The sequence below is a fragment of the Lathamus discolor genome, chromosome 16 (assembly GCF_037157495.1).
Source record: "Lathamus discolor isolate bLatDis1 chromosome 16, bLatDis1.hap1, whole genome shotgun sequence".
In the NCBI taxonomy this organism is placed as follows: Eukaryota; Metazoa; Chordata; class Aves; order Psittaciformes; family Psittacidae; genus Lathamus; species Lathamus discolor.
In genome coordinates this window covers 7,826,109-7,847,334 of record NC_088899.1, presented here as the reverse complement: position 1 = coordinate 7,847,334, position 21,226 = coordinate 7,826,109, and the positions used below count along the sequence as shown (strand labels likewise).

Here is a 21,226-nt window from a genome sequence, read left to right as displayed (position 1 = left end):
AGAGACAACAACTAGAAAGCATATTGTAATCCTCAGTGGGACGGTGCCACTGACATTTCAGGAGGTAGTCTACCTGTGCTCAGGGAGCCTGCAGATGTACCAAAATACAAGCTAGTCTGGTAAAAGGGGTGCCAGAAAAAAACACCCTGCACAATCTGAGAAAAGGGACACAGCACAGCTGGGCAGCTGCTAACAAAGATCCAAAGCACCATCTCCCTGAATGCTGCTCACGTGGACCCTTCTACAGGGATGCAGGGAAAGAACATCCTGCTAAGTGTCCAAGGCTGGAGCACAAACCAGTGAAGCAGCTAATGTCACAAGCCTCCGGGCTCAAGAACAAGCCGCAGATGTGTAATTACGCACCGTATCGGCATTTACCTGACTTGAATTCATTGTTCCAGGCAATGTCAGCTTTGGTTATCCAGGAGCTTTAAAAGAAGGGAAGAATTCAAAGTTATCTTTGCCTTTTGCTAGAACTGGTCTGTGCACAGCTGGGGAAGCTGAAGTGCAGTTCAGAAGCTGTAGGCTCAGCTCTACAGTGCTGCTTTCCACAGAATGCTGTCCAGAAGCATCTTACTTCGATTTTATAAGGCTCATCTCCAGTTTCACACCACTGTGTGTAACAGGGCAAAGACACAGAAAAGGCTGGTCCTCCTCTCATTTGTTAAAAAAAAAGTTGATCTATGAAGTGCCTGTAACGCCATGAAAATACTTTATAAACATTCTTTGGTCACTTAGATTTTGTTTTCCAGATCCTATTTCAAGCTTTTTTTCTACCCCAAGAGCCCCCTGTTTTCACTGACAGATCTGAAAAGTGTTTTTGCTTCTGTGATGGAATACCAGTTCCAAGCAGGAGTCCAGTACCACAGAAGACCCCTTTGGTTTGGAGCAGGACAACAGTTAAATCTTTGTTCGTCCATCATCTGATGAACGCTGATGTCTCTTCCCAGCTAACTCAGTGGCAACTGCAGGGACCCAACACCTTCAAAACTAATGCTCAATATCTTTCTAAATTAAGCCACTGATGATTAGTTCTGAAATTTTAAACAAAATTATTTCCCTTCTCAGACATGTCAGGCCTAAAGGAAACGTAAAATAACCTTTCCTTCCTCCTAGATCTTGAAAACCTCTCTGTGACGAAGGCCAAGCCCCGCAGAAAGCCTGCTTTCCCAGCTAGTGAAACAGCACTGGCCAGTTTCATTTCCCCAGCACTGAAATGCTTCAGTTCCCTGCTTTATGGAAGAACTGCAGCACTGAGCTAGACCCAGGGGTTTAGGTTCTCAGGAGGTTTATTTCCCACAGCTGCTCTTCAGCCAAGCTGTGAATGAACCTGAAAATTCATTTGAAAACCCTCTATGGTTTGTCATGCTTTCACAATTACATTACAACTCTTTCCTCAACATTCACCACCACCCCCTGCAGGGAATTCCCCCACCACATGGGTAACATTTACCAGGAAGGCTTGTAAACCTTGATGGGCATTGCATCTCCAACAGTGCAAAAACTGACTTTCAAGTAAGTCTGGGAAATTCTCTTTTACAAGCTCTGTGATTTTGTTACGGAAGCTTGGCCTGCTGAAGTTCTGCTCTGTGAGCTGGGTTTGGAGCCCACTGAAGCAACTGGAAGGACTCACATTCATGCTCGTGGGCTCCAAACCTTCAAACTGCTCAGGTCTGTCACTTTGCCAGTGACTCCACAGGGAAGTACTCTGTGAGCTACGACTGAGGACAACTATCCTAGGAGGCTGAGTTAGTGGCTGGGGTTCTTGATGTAATATGGCAGATGAGCCACTCTAAAGCTAAAGTTTCTTCCCTTCCACTAGATAAGACCAGGGTGTGCAGGTCTCAATGCAACAGTGTTGGACTTAACTCTTCACCAAGTTTTGTTTACATCAGTCCTCAAGTGATCACTGAGGTCACAGCATTTGTGCATCAGCGTAACAGTCACCACAGAAACCAGTAAACTGACATCTGCTTGATGTCTTGGTTTAAAGGAGCTGTGAAGCTACTCGGGCAGGAAAGCCTCCTGCAAGCATGCAGCTCCTATCACTGGGGTGGTTATTTCCTTCATGTCTCACTTGCACATTCCACTTTCCAGCTTTGCCCTGTGACTGGTTCATCATCTCCTCTGACCACACCAGATGCTCTCGTTCACCAGGATCACTCAGGCCCATTTACTACCAATTCTTTATTACGGGGTTAAGATCCTACCAGAGACTAACATGGAGTCAACCCTCAAATCCCCACCCCAGAACCCAAAGACAGACATACTCATTTCAAATTCACACTGACAAATCAAGTAGATTTCAAGTTATTCAGAAAGTATAAGCAAAACCTTGATCCTTGTCATCATATTACAATTATATACTAGATAGAAAATACATCTTATTGTATTAGATGCAAGTCTAGCTATTTATCATCAAGGTAATCAATTGAAACAACTGTAAAATGAAGAGCCACAGGAACTGCTAGTTTCTGACAAACACATACAAAAAAAAAGATGCCCACAATCTATATATTGAGCCCATACCTATTTCACATTTTTACAACATACAGATGCCTGAATGTTACATTAGCCACTACCCTGCATTTCATGGACCCTCAAATAAATATAAGATGAACCTAGGATGTTTCTTTCCTAGATTAGCTCTCAATATTGGAGTCTTTTGAGGGTGGGAACTTCCAAATACATAAGAACATAGCTCTAGAAAAGCACATCTTTGATCTTCCTTTATAGCCAGCACAGCACAAAATATTCCTACTGTTCAAAAGTTGATTACATGTTCACACACACTGCTGCATAAAGTTCATGACAATGAACACCATTTTAAATGACCAGAAGTATTTCTGCCTGGTCGAAGGCAATTGCTGAACACAGAATTGGCTACCATGACACTTGCTGGAGTGCAAGTTAAAACAAACACATGTGAACAGCCTCCTGAGTTGTGTTCAGAGGAATTATCCCATTCTTTCTCTGAAACAGGGTGACTGCATATACACTCCCGACTGGGAATTGCCTCCAGCTTCAAACCCTACCTGGGAACACTTCAGAAAAATACCAGCTGGCATGGCCAAAATTCTGCCAAAAAACATTCCAGCACTTCAGTAGTATAGTATCGTATTCCACATTTGAGGAACATTCCCGGGAACATTCCCAGGCATCCTTGATTTTACTAGTATGGACTCAGCCTAAGATTTCCAGATGCTTACTAGAATAAAGTTTTGCTACTTGGCCACTACCTTCTGAACAGAGAACCCACACAAACCAAAAGAATCAAGGCTTATTTATGGCAGAAATTAACATTACAGTTAAGAATCCTTCCTGAAAGGGATTCCAGGCCCAGTTTGGAACAAGCACCATTCAGCACTCGCCAGAAAGCCGTATGCTCATGAGACCCTCATTTTACAACCTCGCTTTCTGATTGTCCTGGGATAAGCACAACAGCACTTGTAGATTCCACACAGACACCACTGGCACAATATCTTAACTCTGGAATTCAAAAAGGGATCTCAAAGAACCAATCAACAGCAGCTGTAAAAAGAAACACGGAGGAGTGTCTCTGCTAGTGAAAGCACAAGCAAAACAATGCTTCCTGCCCACAAGTCTCCAAGGCTGGTTTTCACCCTCAGTCCCTTTCAATCCATGCAACAGGGGTGCCATTTTAACAGAGAGAACCCAGTTGTAGCTGTCACACAGCTACATCTTCGGGTTGTAGTCAAAAGTTCTATGGAAACAGTGTAACACTGATGTTTGGGAAGGGAAAAGGATCAGGAGGAATCAGCAGAAAAGGAAAAGGACACAAAGCATCTTTTACCTGACACTGCGTACCTGTTCTAGTGTTGCTTTCATTTAGCCAGGATGGAGAGAAACATTGGGAAGGAGCTGGCACCACAGCCTTCCTCACAGCCTGAGTGGAGGAAGCATCCTGTCCGTCTGTCCCCTTCCAATGGGTCTCTATGCAACTCCTGCTGCACTCACCTCGACCTGCTAGATACCTATCTGTGCCCTAGAACACAACAACTTAAGGTCACACAACATTTCACATAATTGCAATAGATTTTACCACAGCCTGGGAACAGATACATCATCATCATCACTCCACAGCACAAAATTAAGGTGGTTTTGGTTCGTGTTTTTCTTGTGTGTTTTTTAACATTCCTTAAATAATTTGGTTAACAAATCACACATTTGAAACTTATGCAAAAAAGCACTATCAGAGAAATGTATTCACAATAATTAATCAGAGTAGGAAACATTTTCTAGAGAGAAACAGTCTTGAAATGGCTTAAAAACCTTGAGAAGTCTTTGAGACAATAAGACAGAATTTTTGTTTGCTTCCTTTGATTTCTAATTCCCGCTGTACTTGGATAGCATTTTCAAGAGGTTTTTATTCCTCCAACTTCCAAAGCCACAAAAACTCAGCTTTTTAAACACGAAGCTAACAGTCCTGTGACATGACTCTAGAGGGGGGCTTGACAAAAGCTCCCAAGTATCACAATGTTAAAAACCAAAGAGTTGGCAAAATACCTCAGATTTGAGGAGGTGAAGAAATATGAGTGGCACGAGACGGACTTGAACAGCTGTACATACTTCAGCTCAAGATTTTAAATTTTCTGTCAAAATATTGCAGTGAAAAACCAACATTCTCCATGGAAAGCAGCTATTTTTGTTGAAAATGTTATTTTATCAAAACTCTATTTTCCATTAAACACAGTTTTGACAGAAATTTTTCAACTCTCCTTATTCAGTGTTATGCTCTGTAGTTGGAAATGTTAGCAGTTTTTTAGGCTGTCTCTACAACTGCAAAGATTTATAAGGACTTGGCAAAGACAGAGAATGGGGAAAAAAAATTTGATGTAAGACTAAGATCTCTGTCCCTTCCTATTACACACAGCCCTGGAAATGATCTTTAATGAAGTTTAATAGAACACATAACAGTGACACACCACAGCAATGCTGCTGCAAGAAACCTGTTAATATGTCTTTCATGGCTTTTTTTCCCCATTGGATAGTACTGGCAAAGCATCTTTCTTCTATTAGTAAAGCAATGGAGTCTTTCATTTTGGCTTACTGAACTAGGGGATAATTTTTCACTTAGTCAAGTCCCAGTACCACTGGCATGTGTGCTGAATTTGGGAGCCCTGTAGATGGAGTTGCACCTTCCTCAAATCCCAAAGCAAGGGATTCAGTACAGGACCATGCCTACTTGTCTGCTGGAATTACGCAGGACTCCCTTGGCTGTGCTCTGAAGGGAGGCTGCTGCTGCTGCCTGCTTGTATCATGTTACAGCTCAGTCTGAAGTGAAACTGGGGGGAGAAAAAGAATCAGCGTGTGCAAATCAGAGGTATTTTGAAAATCAGAAACCTGCTATCTGGGAAAAGGAGAAAGAAGGCTGGAGAACTCCCGAGCACTGTATTTTCTGTAGCGCTTTTGCTTTTTAGGCTTTCCAAAATGTATTTACCAGGCTTCGGGGCTCTGCAGCCTCCCCATTGTCTGCTGAACCTTGCCTAAACTAAGCAAGCACTTAGGCCAGGTTGGACAGGGCCTTGAGCAACCTGGTCTACTGGGAGGTGTCCCTGCTCATGGCAGGGGGGGTTAGACCTGGATGAGCTTTAAGGTCCCTTCCAACCCAGACCGTTCTGGGATTCTATGAACACAGCTGATCTCATTAGTAACGAGGCAAAAGAGAAGCTACAGTCATGACCTTCACCCAGCTTAGCCCTGGCCTTTGCCTGAGACTGAGAGAGCCACACAGTCATAGCTGCTATGAACTAGTGCAACATGAGGGTCAGTGGAGCCACGCAGTGTCACAGCAACTGAAAATATGCCCTGGATTTTGCTGCCAATATTAGAATACATATTTCTCATGCACCTCCTTTCTCTTCATCCCCATCTCAGATGAACTTACAGAGTCTTGATTAGTAGCAAAAGTACCCAAGCTCCCATTCAGTGACTGACTGCAAGACAAGAGCCAGTCTAAGAGATCTTTTTAACTGGACACACTTCCTCTTACAGCCAATCTGCAAGATAGTCATCCATATACAATAGTAATAGTAATAGCAATAGTAATCCATATACAGAGCACTCTGGACCTAAAGAAAACAGAAAACCAAGTCTGAAGGCAGACGTGAGCAAAGGAAAGTTTCCATATAACATCTCTCTCTGAGTCCACTAACTAAAAAATGATGCAGGGAAACAACAGCCTGCTTCCAAATCAGAGGGATGTGTACACATGAGCACACACAGATGCATACAGGATTTTTGCTAATTGTCTCTATGGAACCCCTAAGTATCCACCAACATTAATATAAATCCTTCCTTCCTGCAAGCCAGCATTCCCCAGCCCGTTCCATCTCTCACTTCCCCCACAAAAATGACAGACTGACTCTAATCTCCCACCTGCATAAATCTCCTACAGACAACCACAAATATTTTAGCTATGCTGATTTATGGAAGCACGAGCAAGACTAAACCAGGAGATCCATCCTCCATGCACAATGACTGATGGCTTGCTGCAAATCTTTCCATTTAAAGCGCTGTCACTTTTGCAGCTCCATAGAGAGAGAGAAAAAAAGGGGGAATAAAATAACATGCACTAATGCAGCTTATGGCAGCTCCTGGGAAAAAGGCATTTGTGCAACCTGATTTCTTCCAAGTCCTTCTGCACAAGATCCTTCCTACTAACTGAAGAAACTCGATTTGAGGGCGGGTGTAAGAACAGCTGCAGGACCCTGCCAGCTCTCCTCCAGCCATCCCATTTTCTGACTTTAACTGACCATGGCAATCTTGATTTACAGCCAACGGAGAGTTGTCTTTTTAACCAATGCTTTTGTACCCATGGATTGAAAGAATGAATGAAAATGGGGACTCCTTACTCAGATTCAACTACAGCAGAAAACAAAATCAGACTGTATCTCCTGGCTCCACAATAATTAAAAGCAAAAAATCTCCCCAAATCCAGAGGACTAAGCTTTGAAGCCCATAAGGCACTGGGAACATCCCTTGACCTCAGAGAATACCCATCACAGACAGGATCAGTCTGACAAGAACAAGACCAGGACCACTGAGTTTACTCATGGCAGATAAACAAAAAGGACACAAACTGTGCACAAGAGACCTGTCAACATCTGGTTCAGCCTCTCCATGCTGTGTAAGGGCCCCACAGAGGCAAGAGCTTACAGAGGAGATTTAACTTATTTAGCTGCTCTGAGCCAAGCTGTTTTAAGGTTTGTGTTTTGCACCAGGACATCAACAGGGGCAGATACTGCTGTTGTGGCAACACATGATTACTATTCTGCCAGTTGCAGTTTCAAAGAGCTGGGCTGAGACCTGAAGTCACAGAGCAAATAAAGGGATTTCTGCATTCTCAGCTCTACCAACACCATTTTCCTGGCACTTCCTCTGCACCTTCTCTGCGGTGGGCTGTCTCTTCCTCACAAGCCTGTTGACAGCCACACTTTCACCTGTTGTCACAAGCATGTCAGTAGTAATGTCTAACTGAACAGCTGTATGCTTTCTGCTCTACTGCAACTAATTGACTAGCAAGTAAAGCCTTACAGCAGGATTACTGACCATACTCCTTTTCTATGAAATTTAATTGACTTACCAAAAGTTTTGCTGGGTTACAAGTCATTTGTTTTCACATCATGGCTCCAAGATATTAGCTGGAAAAAAAGAAAGAAAAAGGGTTAGCTGGTTAAAAAGAAGAGCAACGGGTATTTTATATCTTTGGAATGCATGTCTGAAATGCAATGGTTATTTTAGGGCATGTTACATTGTCTACACGGTCTATTACATGGAATTCTGGACTCAATTTCTTCTCCAGGCTCTGTGAATAATCACTTCCTTTTTCTAGACCCTAACTTCCTCAGTCAGTAAAATGGGGAAAGTTACACATACTGTCCTTGGAAATGCATTTAATGACAAACCTTTACGTAATGGCTGATTGTGCAATATCACGAACGAAGGAGGAGAAGACCAGCTGTCAAGTAGCTTGGGACATATCCCACCCCTATCAATGACAAAGTTATACATGTTTGCTTTAAGTTCCTCATTTAGGACTCACAGGTGAAACTTGAGAATACCTGTTCTAACAGGAAACTTTGCTTTTCCTTGCTATGAATCAAACCCGAAATGACACACTGGTAACATTTTGTACTTGTTTTTACCGGCTTGTAAACCCAACTCAAAGAATATCCTTATTTGAGAAGGAAAACAGAAAATCCCCAGAACTCAGCAACAGACACTCTAATGAGGCCTAAGACTTAATTACACATGGATCTGCTGGTAAATATCACCTGGATTTTGCTCTAAAAAGAACTTTGTAGACTGCTTGCAGATTTCTATGGGTCACTTGCTTGAAGCAGGAAATAATGCTTGTATTAAGCAGGATCTTAATAAGAAACAGTATAAAAGGAGATTAGAAACAGATAAATGAGGATTTTGAAAAGTCTCACAGTGGGACAGAACAATCATCAAAATGAGGCAGCAGAATGCTCCCTACTTCCCATCCCAACTATCTTTTAGCATGGAGAACTTTTCAGTTCGTGTATCAGACTGAGAGCCACTGACTCGGACAATCCTGGCAGCTGTTTGTATTTGCACACCTACGGTACAAAACAGTAATCTCTCAAATCTGTTTGAAATGGCAGATGTTAGTGATCAGCACTACTGCAGACCAGGTGCCCACACAAGGGCACAGAAGCATGACAAGGCTTAAATCAACACTCCCAGAGTGGTACTTTGCTCTTTACGTCTCAGAATCCAAGCTGCCTGTCTCTATGGCTGAACTGTGATAGCTTGGTTGGGCTAAGAACAGATTCATTCCACTATGGCAAAAAACCTGAAGGCAGAGTCTTGGGCAAGCACAAATTTGAATTAATATACTCTCTGTGAAGCAGCTACCACCAGGACAGAATGAACAGAACTTTGGCTTAAATAGCCCAGACATCAAGAACAGTTCCAAAGAGGCCTACATAAAAAACCTGCATGGTGGCAACTCAAAGAAGAAAATAGAAAGGTCTTAGTCAAACCAGGAAACATCAAGGAAACAGAAAAGAAAATAAAAAAGAGTCTACCGCTTTTCTATTTCTGCTAGTTTACTTTTGGACATGTGGGCAATGATTTCGAGTAGTTGTATGCAATACTACAAAAGCCTTGGGTTATGTGTGAACCCCTGCATGTCAGAACTGCAGAAAACAGTTGTACAATATGATCACTATGTGAGAAATACATGTACAAAGTACAAATAGGTGTTGGGGTCAGGGTTCAGGACTGAGCTCGCCAGATACAAAAGGCAGAGCACCACTGCTAACAGGAGCCTTAGCTCAAATTCTGTTTGTCATCTGGAGGGAATCTGAGCAACTTTTGCTGAAAGTTCTTGTTTTTCTCCAAACAGAAAGATCAAGATCAGAACTTGGGTGCACACACACATGCACACGCAAGGTAAAACAAAGCACCCAACATATATTAACTTAAAATAAAAGCTACTTCAATTGACAGCGCAATGCCAAGACATGTAGATGAAACATATTTCCATTATAAAATCTATTCTGTCTGCTACTAACATTGTCAAGTGCATTCAGCCTCTTGGTAGCTCAAGATGATTCCATCACCGATCCGTCAAAGGCTAAATACAGCTATATGAGACACAGAATATAGGATGTGATCACTTAGCATGCATGGAAGCGTGAAAGTAAGCAACGTGCTCATGGTAGTCAGGTTAAAGCATTATTTAGCTGGTTAGATCACATTCCCACATGGTTTGTAACTACACATTAACAAGTCAAGACAGACACTCCTAAGTTTGGCACTTTGCAGAAAGGGTTCAGGAGCGATTTTCAGCGACAGCAGCAGCAGCCACGGGCAGCTCCCTGCAGCTCTGACTGCAAGCTCGCAGCTGCACACATTGGACAATTACATGCTGACCCAGCCTAGTTGTGGTGCCGTGTTTGTATGAACATCCTGCAATAGTCTAGGGGGACTAAAACCAAAGAAAAGGTACAGAGCAGGGCTGAAAAGAATCATTTGTAAACAACTGAATGGAAACCACTCTTTTATGAGCTTCCCTTTGCAAACTATCCTCATCAAGCCAAGGTATGATGCTTTCTGATTTAGGCCTAGCATGCACTACCTGTGTTTCCTGCACTCAAGCTGCTAGTGCTCACACAGAATGAAGTGGGTGATCTCGCTACTCCACATTCTGGAAGGTAGAATAGAAAAATGAATGAGGGGTCTACAGTGTCTTCCCAGACTTGACCTACTTCAAAGAAAAACCAGGAAGAGCTGTGGCAGGTTCATGCTGTGAAGAAATTGTTGCTGCTTCCAACCCACCATGCCAAACTGCAGGATGCTGCTGTGAGGTCACCTGAACAGATTCACTACAGAATTCAAAGCCACAAAGTGACCTATTTTATGTCTGATAATGAAATAAGATGCTTTTAGAGAAGTACCTGGTCGCTGACTGCAGGAAAATCTCTGTGTAGTTAACACAGCCCTGTACAAGTTTGTGTTGAAAACTTCAATCACACAACCATGCTCACTTTTAACACATTACTTGCTTACATGAGAGGCTTTCCCCATAAGAAAAGACAAACCACACAAGGATGAAACTTACCAGGGTCAGTTTCTAATCTCAGACTCCTGTAAATCCGAAGTAACTCCTTAATCAGAACATTTTAAACCGGAAGTTAAACCGGACATGTATCTATACAATTCAGCAACTGGCGAGTGCCCGTCTGAGGAGCTCTGGAGTTTTCAGAGGAGGTTAGGTTCTGAATTAAGAGCCAGGATTTTCAAACCTGAAGCAGCAATTCTTGTGACAATTCTATTCTTTCTGACGAGTAACCCTCCACGAAGAAGGCACATTTTCATGGTTCACTACCAAAAACTTAAGACACATTTTCCAAATGAGCTCAACTCCCCATTTAGGTACCTAAATGATGCTGAATTACCAAAACTGTGTGTGACAAGAGCTGCTCTGAACCTGTAGTCTGGTTTCGTTTGGTCCATAGAAAAATGGTGTTTTGGCAAAATCAAGAAGTTTCACATCAACAGGAGAGCTCCTTTGCCACAAAACAAGAGCTTGCTGTTTTGTGACTCTTTCTGTAACTGATTAATTGTTTGTCATTAGAATTTAACACTTGGAAAGCTGGTAGAACTTCAAGCATAAACAGACTCAATCAGGAGCTGTCAGTGAAGGTGTTGTTTCATGATCTACTAAACCTGGAACCTGTTCTGCTATGGACCTGTCACCTCCTGCTCTTGCTCCTTTTGCTGAGCCACAGCAGTCTGTCAGATCATGGAGCTCACATGGCAAGGGAAAATAAAAGCCTTTGGATTTCAGCCTCCTCATCTTGGTGACCAACAGCACATTCATGCTGCCTGAAAAAGGGAAGGGGCAAGAGGATATAATTTGGAGGCAAAGCCAACTTAGACCAGCTTGACTGACAAATGGAACTGCACCCTCAAAGAACAAGAAACGTGGCCCCAGGAGAAGAACTGCTTCTCCCTCTGCTCTGACACTCTGTACCAAAGTAAACACAAACTGTCAACTGCTCTGTTCTGACAGTGGAGATCTGAGGAACGTAAAATACAGAGCCCACACACCACAGCAATCCCCATCTCACTTCTCTTTGTTTCCACCCAAAGCCTGCATGATCTCACTGCTGAAGCATTGATCTTGGTTCTGTGCACAAGATGGGTGGATACTGGCTGACTTGTTAGCACATTTTCCTCATGCTGCTGGGTACACTTCCCTTAGCATCCAATATTTTTGGTTTTGCCTTTAAAAACAGCATGCATAATGGAAAGGCTGGGAATACTTTTTTTGTGCAGAGGAGAGGAAAATGTATTTCAAACTGAGCAAGAAAGCTCCAAACACAAGGAGGAAAGGTTCCTGTAGGAAAACAGTGGACAGTAGTTTGCACATGTAGGAAAATTCTGATAAATGGGGAATCTATAACTTTGCAACCTGGCTTTGTCCACTGTATAGGGACCAAGGACACTGCTGGTATGCTCCAGGTGTGGATTCTGCACGGCAAGAGAGCCAGATTTAAGTATCAGCTGAGCATGCATCGGCCTGCTCCTCTCACTGCAGGTTGCAGAACTGATGTTATAATAGGCAGACTTCAAACTGCAAAGAATGCTCCTTTAAACACGAGGGTCAGATGGTTCTGATCAAGAGAAAATAAATCAGAAAAGCAAACAAATGCACTCAGTGAGCCAAGTTTCACCATGAAAGGCAAGAGGGTCTTTTTTCTCTGCCTGCTATTGCCATTATTATCCTTAAAGTAATGGTTCTGGGAAGGAGATTTCAACATATGCCATAAAAAAGCTGTGGCAAACCTACAGAGCACATTAACCAGAAAGAAGGGCAAACTACTCTGGATGTTCTAATGAATGAAATGATTTAATAACACCAGCGAGTAGAGCTCACTTATAAACACTTTCAGAAGCCTTAGCACTCAATTTTACTCACTTGAGAATTCCTGACAGCTGTTAAGATCCTTTCCAGCGATCCAATTAGGCAGAGGAATGGTGCAATTCCAATAATTAATTTCAGAATTTGTCAGAAAATTAGAGAAAATCATCATGATTTTTTTTTTCTTTTTAAAGATCTCGTGTCTGACAGAAAATATTTCTCAGCGAGTGGGACTAAGGAAACACTTGCACGTGGTGACCAGGCTGCAATCTGGGTAAGAGCAAAACCACCACGGTTCACAGGGCGGTGGAAGTACTTCTCAAGACAGTCACAGACAACTAGGAAGGTCTGTTGCAGGTTTTATTTTTGGCTTAGTTAAATGTGCTATATTAGATTATCAGATGTACTGCAGGGAGATAAAGTAGTACAGAACAGAGACAAAATCTGGGCCACTTAATGAAACACCTTCTGCTGAATATTCAGCTACACAAGAGGTCTGTATCCTGCAAACCTCCACAAGGCCAAGCAGAGGGTCTGGCCAGCAAACTGTTGCTTGTATTTATCAATGAGTTCATTTAAGTACAAACTTCTTTCCATCTATGGATAAAAGCGCAAGCAGAGGGACATACTTCACTGAGAGCCGGGCAAAACAGGGGCCAGCTCTCTGTTTTCCTCAGGCAGTTTATGCCTCAACTCAAGAAAGACAACCTCCAGATCTACTTGCCACAACTACTTGCCTTGCACCAGGCATGTGGCCTCAACCTACAACCAATCAAAAACAGACAGCTTGGGAAAGACAGGACACGCAGAGCCTTGTAGGTAAATTTGGAAGACAAGATCTTATGCCGTGCGATCTTCATTTCTACTATTTATTTGGCTTCAAGACATTTTTGCAGTATACAGAGAGCTAACATGGATGAGCAGTTTACACAAAGAAAACTCCTGAGCTCAGTTTCTGTGATACCACGTTTCTTGCAAAATTTGACAGGTCACCCTAATTTCTGCATATAAAGTAGATTTAAATAACAGTTTCAGATGCATTGGAGAGCAAGGTGAGCACACAGAGGTGAGCTGAGGTTTGTAAAGTGCTTCAGAATCCTTCAGCCACAGGCACTGAAGAAAATATTCAACATGTTAGAAAGATTCCAGTGCTCAATAAGCTTTTTTCCATTACAATTGGGAAACTCACACATCCAAAGGATACACCGCCCCTTTTCTTGAACCAAATTCATTTCTGTTACTACTGCAGTCACAAAGCCTGACGCAGTGCTTACATCCAAGCCCTTGGCCTGTCTATTGTGGTCACCAGAAAAACCTGCCATTTATTTCTCTACAGGGTAAGCCAACTGCATAATGTTGTAAATGCCAAGAACAGTGAAAGTACAGGGCCTGAGAAACAGGGAATATGCTGCTTCACTGTGCAGACAACTGACACAGAACTGCTTGCAGCAAGGCAGGGAATCAGCAAAGATCACGCCATGATCTTGGTGCCTCCTACACTGATCCTCATCCTCCCTACCAATGCTCACGGAGCTGGAAGATAGCAGCAGCTCCTGTGCTTGTCCAGTGGACAAGGAACAAAAGCCTTGAACAAAATGGCCACAGATGGAAGTTGTTATGTGGTAAACTCGACCATTTTACTAACATCTCAGCTTAAGAGCAGTCAGCTGTTCTCTGCGTGGCCAAGATACTGAATCTCACTCACAACACAAGGCAGACAGAGGCATTCTGAAGAACAATGAAGAGATCTGGAGATACATGTTTTAAAAGGTTGGGCCAAGTGGCATATGCCTGTCCAGCAATTCCTTCTGCCTTCATCTTCTGAACAGTGTAATAGCGTGTGACTAATATCAGTCCTCCCACTTCTCCAGCCTAGTCATTTCAGCTGATATTTTAAAGTGTACCACACTATGTGCTGACATGCCTCCACCCTCTGCTAGCTTTCCTGTTCTAGAGAGACAGAGAGAGAGTGACTCATGCATCTCTCCTACTATTCAAGCCTTTTAAGCAAATTCAAAGGAAAGTTTTAAAGGTGCTCTCTTGCTTTGGGGATGCTTGGGTGGGGTTTTCTCTTTCTGCATGTGCTTGTTTTGTCAGGTTCTACGTCATTTTCCAACCTCTGTGATGCTGAGACATTTTAATAATTCATGAATCTTTCTGACACTGTCAAACTGCAATTTGGAAATGTCAGGGGTACCCACTGGTAAAGGCATTTGTGGATGCCTATAGGAAATGAAATGGAAAAGGAGAAGGCTGGTAGAATGAGCTTGCCAAATGCCATGTCTGGCTTGTACTCTATTTGACAGCCATACTTGAAAGCTGAGGTGGTAAAAAGAGGAAAGTAAAAATCCTGAAAGTGAATGCATTTTAGACTTGATAGCAATGCGAACGGACTTCAGAACCCGCCGAAGAAAAACAAACACTGCAGATTGTTATTTCAGTTCCAGCATACTTATGTCAGATTTAAAGACAAAGTATTTTATCACCAACTCTGGGCACCTTCCAGAGGCAGCCATGTGACGGCTACAAACCCCAAGGTAGAACAGCAGTGAAAACCAGCAAAGAAACAACAAAACCATCAGGAAACATGGACTTGAAAGTGCATCTCTAAGTTCCACAAAACTTGAGCTATTCTGAAGCTGTCAAAAGCAGATGAAAATCCTCATCAGGAAACAGATGAGCTGACACTTCGCTTCTTTATCACGTAGAAGTGTAACACTAATAAAGCCATAAATTATTTACTTTAACTCATGTAAAGAAACCTTGACAGGAATAGAAAACAGCCCTTACAAGCAGCTACTTAGAATCAAGAAGCTAAAGAGCTCTTTGTAAGAACCATGTTATTATGTTTTTAACCTATCCCCAGAGAACAGGGAGAGGAGAAAGCAAGCCATGAGGGAGATCACCAAGCAAAGAAGTGAGCTCACTGATGTGTTTTCTCATAGACCTTTTTATGCCAGGTTAAATCTTGACCTCAGACATGATCTAGAGAAAAGCACAGTCCACTGATAAAGGCAGCTTGCTCAACGGCATCTAACGTCCCCAGGAATTCTTCCCGAGGAAACCCAGATGTCCTCCTCTCGCAGCAACAAGCTCCTAGGAATTAGATGTGTGCTTTTCTGGAACCCAGTCACTTGGGAAAGACCCACAGGGCTGACAGGATAGGGGCACTGGGGACTGATGTTGGGCAGCTTGCTTAAAAAGTTGAACCACCGCAGAGTTAACGATACACTGAAAGGTATGTAATGCTTTGGGGGTATGTCTGATCTCTAAGTACAAGGGGTGGTGGCTTCAAACCGAAGCAAGAGAAGGTCAGGTCGGATAGAAGGAAGAAGCTCTTCCCTGTGAGGGTGCTGAGGCGCTGGCCCAGGGTGCCAGAGAAGTGGTAAATGCTGCATCCCTGGCAGTGCTCAAGGACAGAGCATGGGTGACACGTCTATGCTGAGGAGCCCCTGCCCGCTGCAGGGGGCTGGATGACCCCTTTAGGTCCTTTCCAACCCGAACTGTCCTGTGACTCTCAGATCTCGTGCTCTAGACGGCTGCCTCTACGCCAAGAGGACTCTCCCGATCAGCCTGACCTCCGTGCTAGTGACGAGAACCTTCGTGCCCTGCCCTACGGAGGGGCAGCGGGTCCAGGCGCTGCCCTGCGCCGGGCTCCTCCGCGCGGGGTGCTCGTGGGGAGCGCACGGGCCCTCCGCAGCCCGGCCGCACGCAGCGGGGCTCCCCACCCGCACCCGACCGAACCCGCGATCCCCCCGGGAGCGGCCTTTTCGGGCGCACGCAGTCTCCAAGCCCCGCTGCCTCTCCCCTGCACCTTCCGCCCCTCGGCCGCAGCCACACCGAGCCCTCAACAGGCAGGGCAGCGGCTCGGCAGGGACGGGGCCGCCCCGCGGCAGCCGGCACCAGGCCCCGCTCCCCGCGGCATGGCGGCCGCGGGCGCCGGCGGAGCGCGCAGGGACGGCTCCTTTAAGAGCCGCGGCGGCGCCCCCTGGCGGGCCGTGCGCGCTCCGCCCCCAGGCCCGGCGCGGAGGGGCCGCGGCAGCGCCGGCCCCCGGGTCGCGGGCGGCGCCGGGGCCGCAGACGGGGCGGGGCGGGCCGGGAGGCCCCGGGGAGCGGCTCCGCGCCTCCTGCCGCGGGGGGCGGGCTCCGGGCCGGGGCCGCAGGAGCGGAGCCGCCGCCGCGCCCGCCTCGGTCCCCCCCGCAAGCCGGGGGCTCCCTCGTTAAAAGCGCGTGCTCAGCACCTGCCCGCTCCGGGAGCGCGGATAACGCTGCGCAGTCACAGCTCACCTTGGGGAGCCGAGCGGCAACCGGGCTGCTCCCGAGCGGCCTCCCGGGTGACCGCAGGCACCCTCCCAGAGCCTCTTTGCAGCCGCAGGAAAAGCGGGATGGCATTCCAAACTTCTGTCGCCACGAAGCCTTCTGGGGGGCGAATTCATTTTCCTATGTCCTCGCAGCTCGCACTGAGCCACACTGACATATGTCAGTGACTCACGCCAGCGCTTGCCAAGCCATCAGACCATGAATACCTCTTAAAAACAAAAAATAGCAGCTTCTAAAGAATAAAGGGACTCCAAACCGAGCCCTTCCCTCCCCGCAGGCCAAGCTATTTGACTGAATTGGGCAGCAGTGTTTTATCACTTTGAGATTGCAACTTGGATGGCAAAGTCTTGTCTGATGGCTGGCTGGGTAATTTGTCTCTCAGCTTGCAGAGAAATGATGCAAGTCAATTTGACAGCTGCGAGGCTCCCCAAGGATTCCAGACCCAAAGTGCAGAGAGCAGTGACAGACACAGCGATGCTCAGAATATCAATGAGGCGCTGCCTGGGAATAGTGCTGAGGCAATACAAATCACACATGTTCAGCTGGAAGGTTATCACTATCATTATAGTTATTAATTACTGTTATTATTACTTCTATTATTAAGATACAAAATAAGCCCAAAAGCTCCTCCTGGTCTCATGGAAAACAGATTAGTTCACAGCTCTGACCAACAGACTGTCCTCTCTTCCATGCAACCATAGTTCTGCCTGAGAAGATGCGGCACCATAAAAAGTTGCAAAGCTTTCTGTTAGTTCAAAAAGGAATAGCACTTGCTATTTGTACCCAGCTTTCCTGGGTCCTGTACGGAGTGCTGCAGGTGGAAACGTGCCTGCCTTCTCTCTGGAGAGTGCTGGTAACAGCTCTGTAGGTCTGTAAATCACAGGATCACAGGCTGGTTTGGGCTGGAAGGGACCTTAAAGCTCATCCAGTTCAAACCAAGGGGCAGGGACACCTTTCACTAGACCAGGGTGCTCCAAGCCCCATCCAACCTGGCCTTGGATACAGAGCATCTCATGTGAAAGCCGACCTAGAGGCTTTGCTTACCCAACTCCTTCAGCTTTCTTGGGATGTCTGGGACAGTTGGCTCAAATATCTCCAAAGCTGAGGTCAAATGCAGCATCTGGGGAAGGGTGAAGAGAGAGAAAAAGAGAAAAGTTAAAAAAAAAAAAAAAACCAAACCAAACAAAAACACCACCCCACAAAGCAAAATGGCTTTTGTGCTCCTATTCAAAACTAGGGGGTTTTGCCACTGGAGAGAAGAGAGGTCACTTAAAGCAATATACAAAACCTGCTTACATAGCAGATTTATTCCTGAAAAAGATTTACAAGGGAAACTAAGCTCAGTGGCAACTCCATCAAGTCAGTCAGAAGCAGCCCAATTGTTTGACTAAAACTATGGCAACTGTACAGATACTAACATGCAATCCTGCTTTATTAAACCAAACCTCTAGTGAATCTGTTATCACCATAGTAACACTGTAGTTATTACATGGAAACATGTTGAACTATAGTTTGATATTCACATCTGGTTAGCATCTGCACAGTTTCTTGTTCACTTTAAAATTATAATCCAGGCAGAGAATAACTCCAGTAAAACTCTAGTTTTAAGGCCAAATCCTTGTCTCAGGTGCATTATATTTAACAGACAGGCCCATGATATGTACCCTCTATCTGGATTTACAATCAGGGGCTCAGTGTGATATTTCAAGGTTAGTTTATGTATCTCCTAGGATGCAAACACACACACAGTGTTGTTCATAATATCCATGCAAAAAAAATGGCAAAACCATATGATAATTGCAACTGACCTTCCCACAAGTGCTCTCCAAAGCAACCCAGCTTTGCAGAGCCTGCTGCCAGCATGTCAAAGCTCCAAGCAGTTTCTAACAGAGCTTGTTTGATTCTTATTTATTTTAAGCCACCTGCCACAACATTTTTCCCGTCTTCATCTTCCTCCCACACAAAGTGTGGCACTTTGTATCCAGGCCAGTGCCATTTTGTGAATAAAGCGAGGGATTCTGTGATCCGAGTGATGGGTTTAAGGCCCAAAAGATTCACACACAGTCAGCATGAGAAGTGGCTCAGTTTTCTCACTGGAAACAGATATTCCTGGGTTTAAAACAAAGGGTGGAAAAGGAAAAATCATGGTGGTTTTTTGGCTAATACTACATTGTGATATACTTTCTCCTTTGTCACTGAAGCCCACCTACTTGTAATCCCAGTAATCAAGTTTCTCGGTTACACGTAGAAGATGGAAACTATCAAATATTCCTCCAGTTATTAAACCATGAGTTTTTTTTTTTCCAGGATGTAGCACATTGAAAATACAAGATGGAGCACAATGCACACTCTTCAAAATACACCTATGCTTGCCTGGGCAGTTTGCTGTTCTTTGTCATGTCAAACACAAAGATGGGACAACTTCATGTACACTACAATTCTAACAAAGTAAACTGAAACACGTGTTTTCTTAACATGCCTTTTACCAAGTAAAAAACCATCAGAAGTCAGTAGAAAAAAAATCACACAAGTAAAGCCTCAATGACGAATTAACTATACAAATAACAGGCCCGAGCGTTGGGTGATTTACAACCAAGAGTTAGATTGCCTGTCTGCATTCTCCATGTCTTCCTTCTTATAACTGGATATTGCACCACCTGAGAAGGCAGCACAACACAGAAACAAGAGGGGCACAAAACATTACAATTTCTAGTAACAATCTGCTGCCTCAAACCCCACCGTATAAAGCTAGGCACCTCTTTCACTTGCAGGGTCTAATGAACTTACCCTCTACTTAGCTGGATTCAGGGTTAGCTTCACTCGTTACTGACAACCTGTCTGCTATCCCTGTTCGATCTCAGCTGTGTAATGAAGACTGTCTTTTAAAGAATACAAACTGTTTGAGGCAGAGTAAAAGAACAAACTAGTGATCACAAGACAAGTTGTATCAGTTTCTTTTCTCCTCAATAACCTAAATCTCTTCAGCAAGAAAACACGACTGCATGGCAACTTGGTGATACAGCCAGGTAAAAGATACATCCAACACTTGTTCTCAGAAGAAACCCTTTTTGGAGACCATATATCACTAACAACTGAGATAGGTGGCATTTCACTCCTCTCCCATCACACATTGAAGTTTTTGCTACATGTTAACTTGCTAAGGCAACAACATGTGTGATCCCTGGATCATGAAGTTATTTCCATATGATCACAAACCCATTTCTTTGGATATACATAGGGAAGATGCATCAATTGAGCTAGACTAATGATGCGGACTAACATCCTACTGCACTTGAAGGCTTGCAATACAAATGCAGAATAAGTTACAGATAAACAGTTGGATTAAGAAAAGCACTACCTTAATATTCTCATTTTCAAGCAAACCAGAGTACTTAAATTGCACCTACCCCCACTTCTGTAATGAAGTAGAGCCCATGGCAAGTGGCACAGGATGAAGTGCGTAGCTTATAGCTTTCCAAAGCATTTAAGTATGTAACCCTGTACATAATACTTGGATCTTCAAGAGTGCACAGGCATCCCCTGCCCCCAGCACCAGTGACATGGTCTCAGCAATCATTGCCACTGAAGCAGTGATTCCTCCCAGCTGCGTGAATGAAAAGGAACAAACCTTGGTGGGGAGGAGGGGCAGGTGGAGCAATGCCCACACTATTCTGGGATGAGATTAACATTAGCGGTGTTTTACATACACTTACTTTCTGCAAAGTCCACGATGAAAAGCACTACTTTGGCCCAAACTACTGCCACAAATTCAGTGCACTAAGCCCTACAGGAGCTAGTTGCAAGCACAGGGTAGCAACCATTGCAACCTGCAAGCCTGAAACTGGGTGTTTTTGTTTAAAAAGGTGCCAATACACAATCAGCACAGCAACCACCACCAGCACAGGCAGACAATCAAACATGAACAATTGGGAAAGAGGTTAAATCCTACAGCTTTTTCTGAGTGCTTTTAGGCACATGTCAGGTTTATAGAGGCTTTCTCCTCCTTAAATACATGTTCTACAATTCCCTCCTTCCTCCCCCATAAAGCAGCAGGCTAAAGCCAATTACAGACCCAGTCTTTCTCTTCATTAGATCAGCAGCAGATTTGACACACGTAAGAGTTACACAAGGAAAAAGCCAACATAAGAACAGGTCAGACCCAATCTAGGCTTTGCTTCAGAGTTCTTAGGGAGCTTAAGCTCATCTTACCCAATGCACAGATTCTCTGCAGAAAAACCACACCACTTCCGACTTACTGCGAGGTGAACAAGGTGGGGTCAGTCATCTGCTAGGACTGATCCTGCCTGGCTCGCTTCATGGTAAACCTGAAGTGACGTGTGCTCCCCAGGCCTCCTTCAGCCCAGCTCTCATGCCTTGCTTACTCTAGAGCTTACTCTTACTTTCCCCCTCTTCCCCTCTTATTTTAAACAGGAATTGAAGCTCATCAAGGACTCACACCTCTAACAGTAAAGATATCCCATGCAT

General features: G+C 44.4%; 1 protein-coding gene across 27 annotated transcripts in view; it reads right to left on the bottom strand.

Annotated features, from left to right (window-relative positions):
- Window positions 1–21,226, bottom strand: part of MORN1 (MORN repeat containing 1) — a 126,874-nt gene that overhangs the window by 16,183 nt on the left and 89,465 nt on the right. For 16 of the 27 annotated variants that reach the window (XR_010616284.1, XR_010616293.1, XR_010616283.1 and 13 more), the window contains 3 exons: window positions 17,786–17,861; window positions 7,607–7,664; window positions 3,829–4,006 (listed from right to left, as the gene is read on the bottom strand). The gene's annotated coding sequence lies outside the window, so the exon portion shown is untranslated. The other 11 variants (XR_010616296.1, XR_010616305.1, XR_010616307.1 and 8 more) reach the window with 8 other exon arrangements.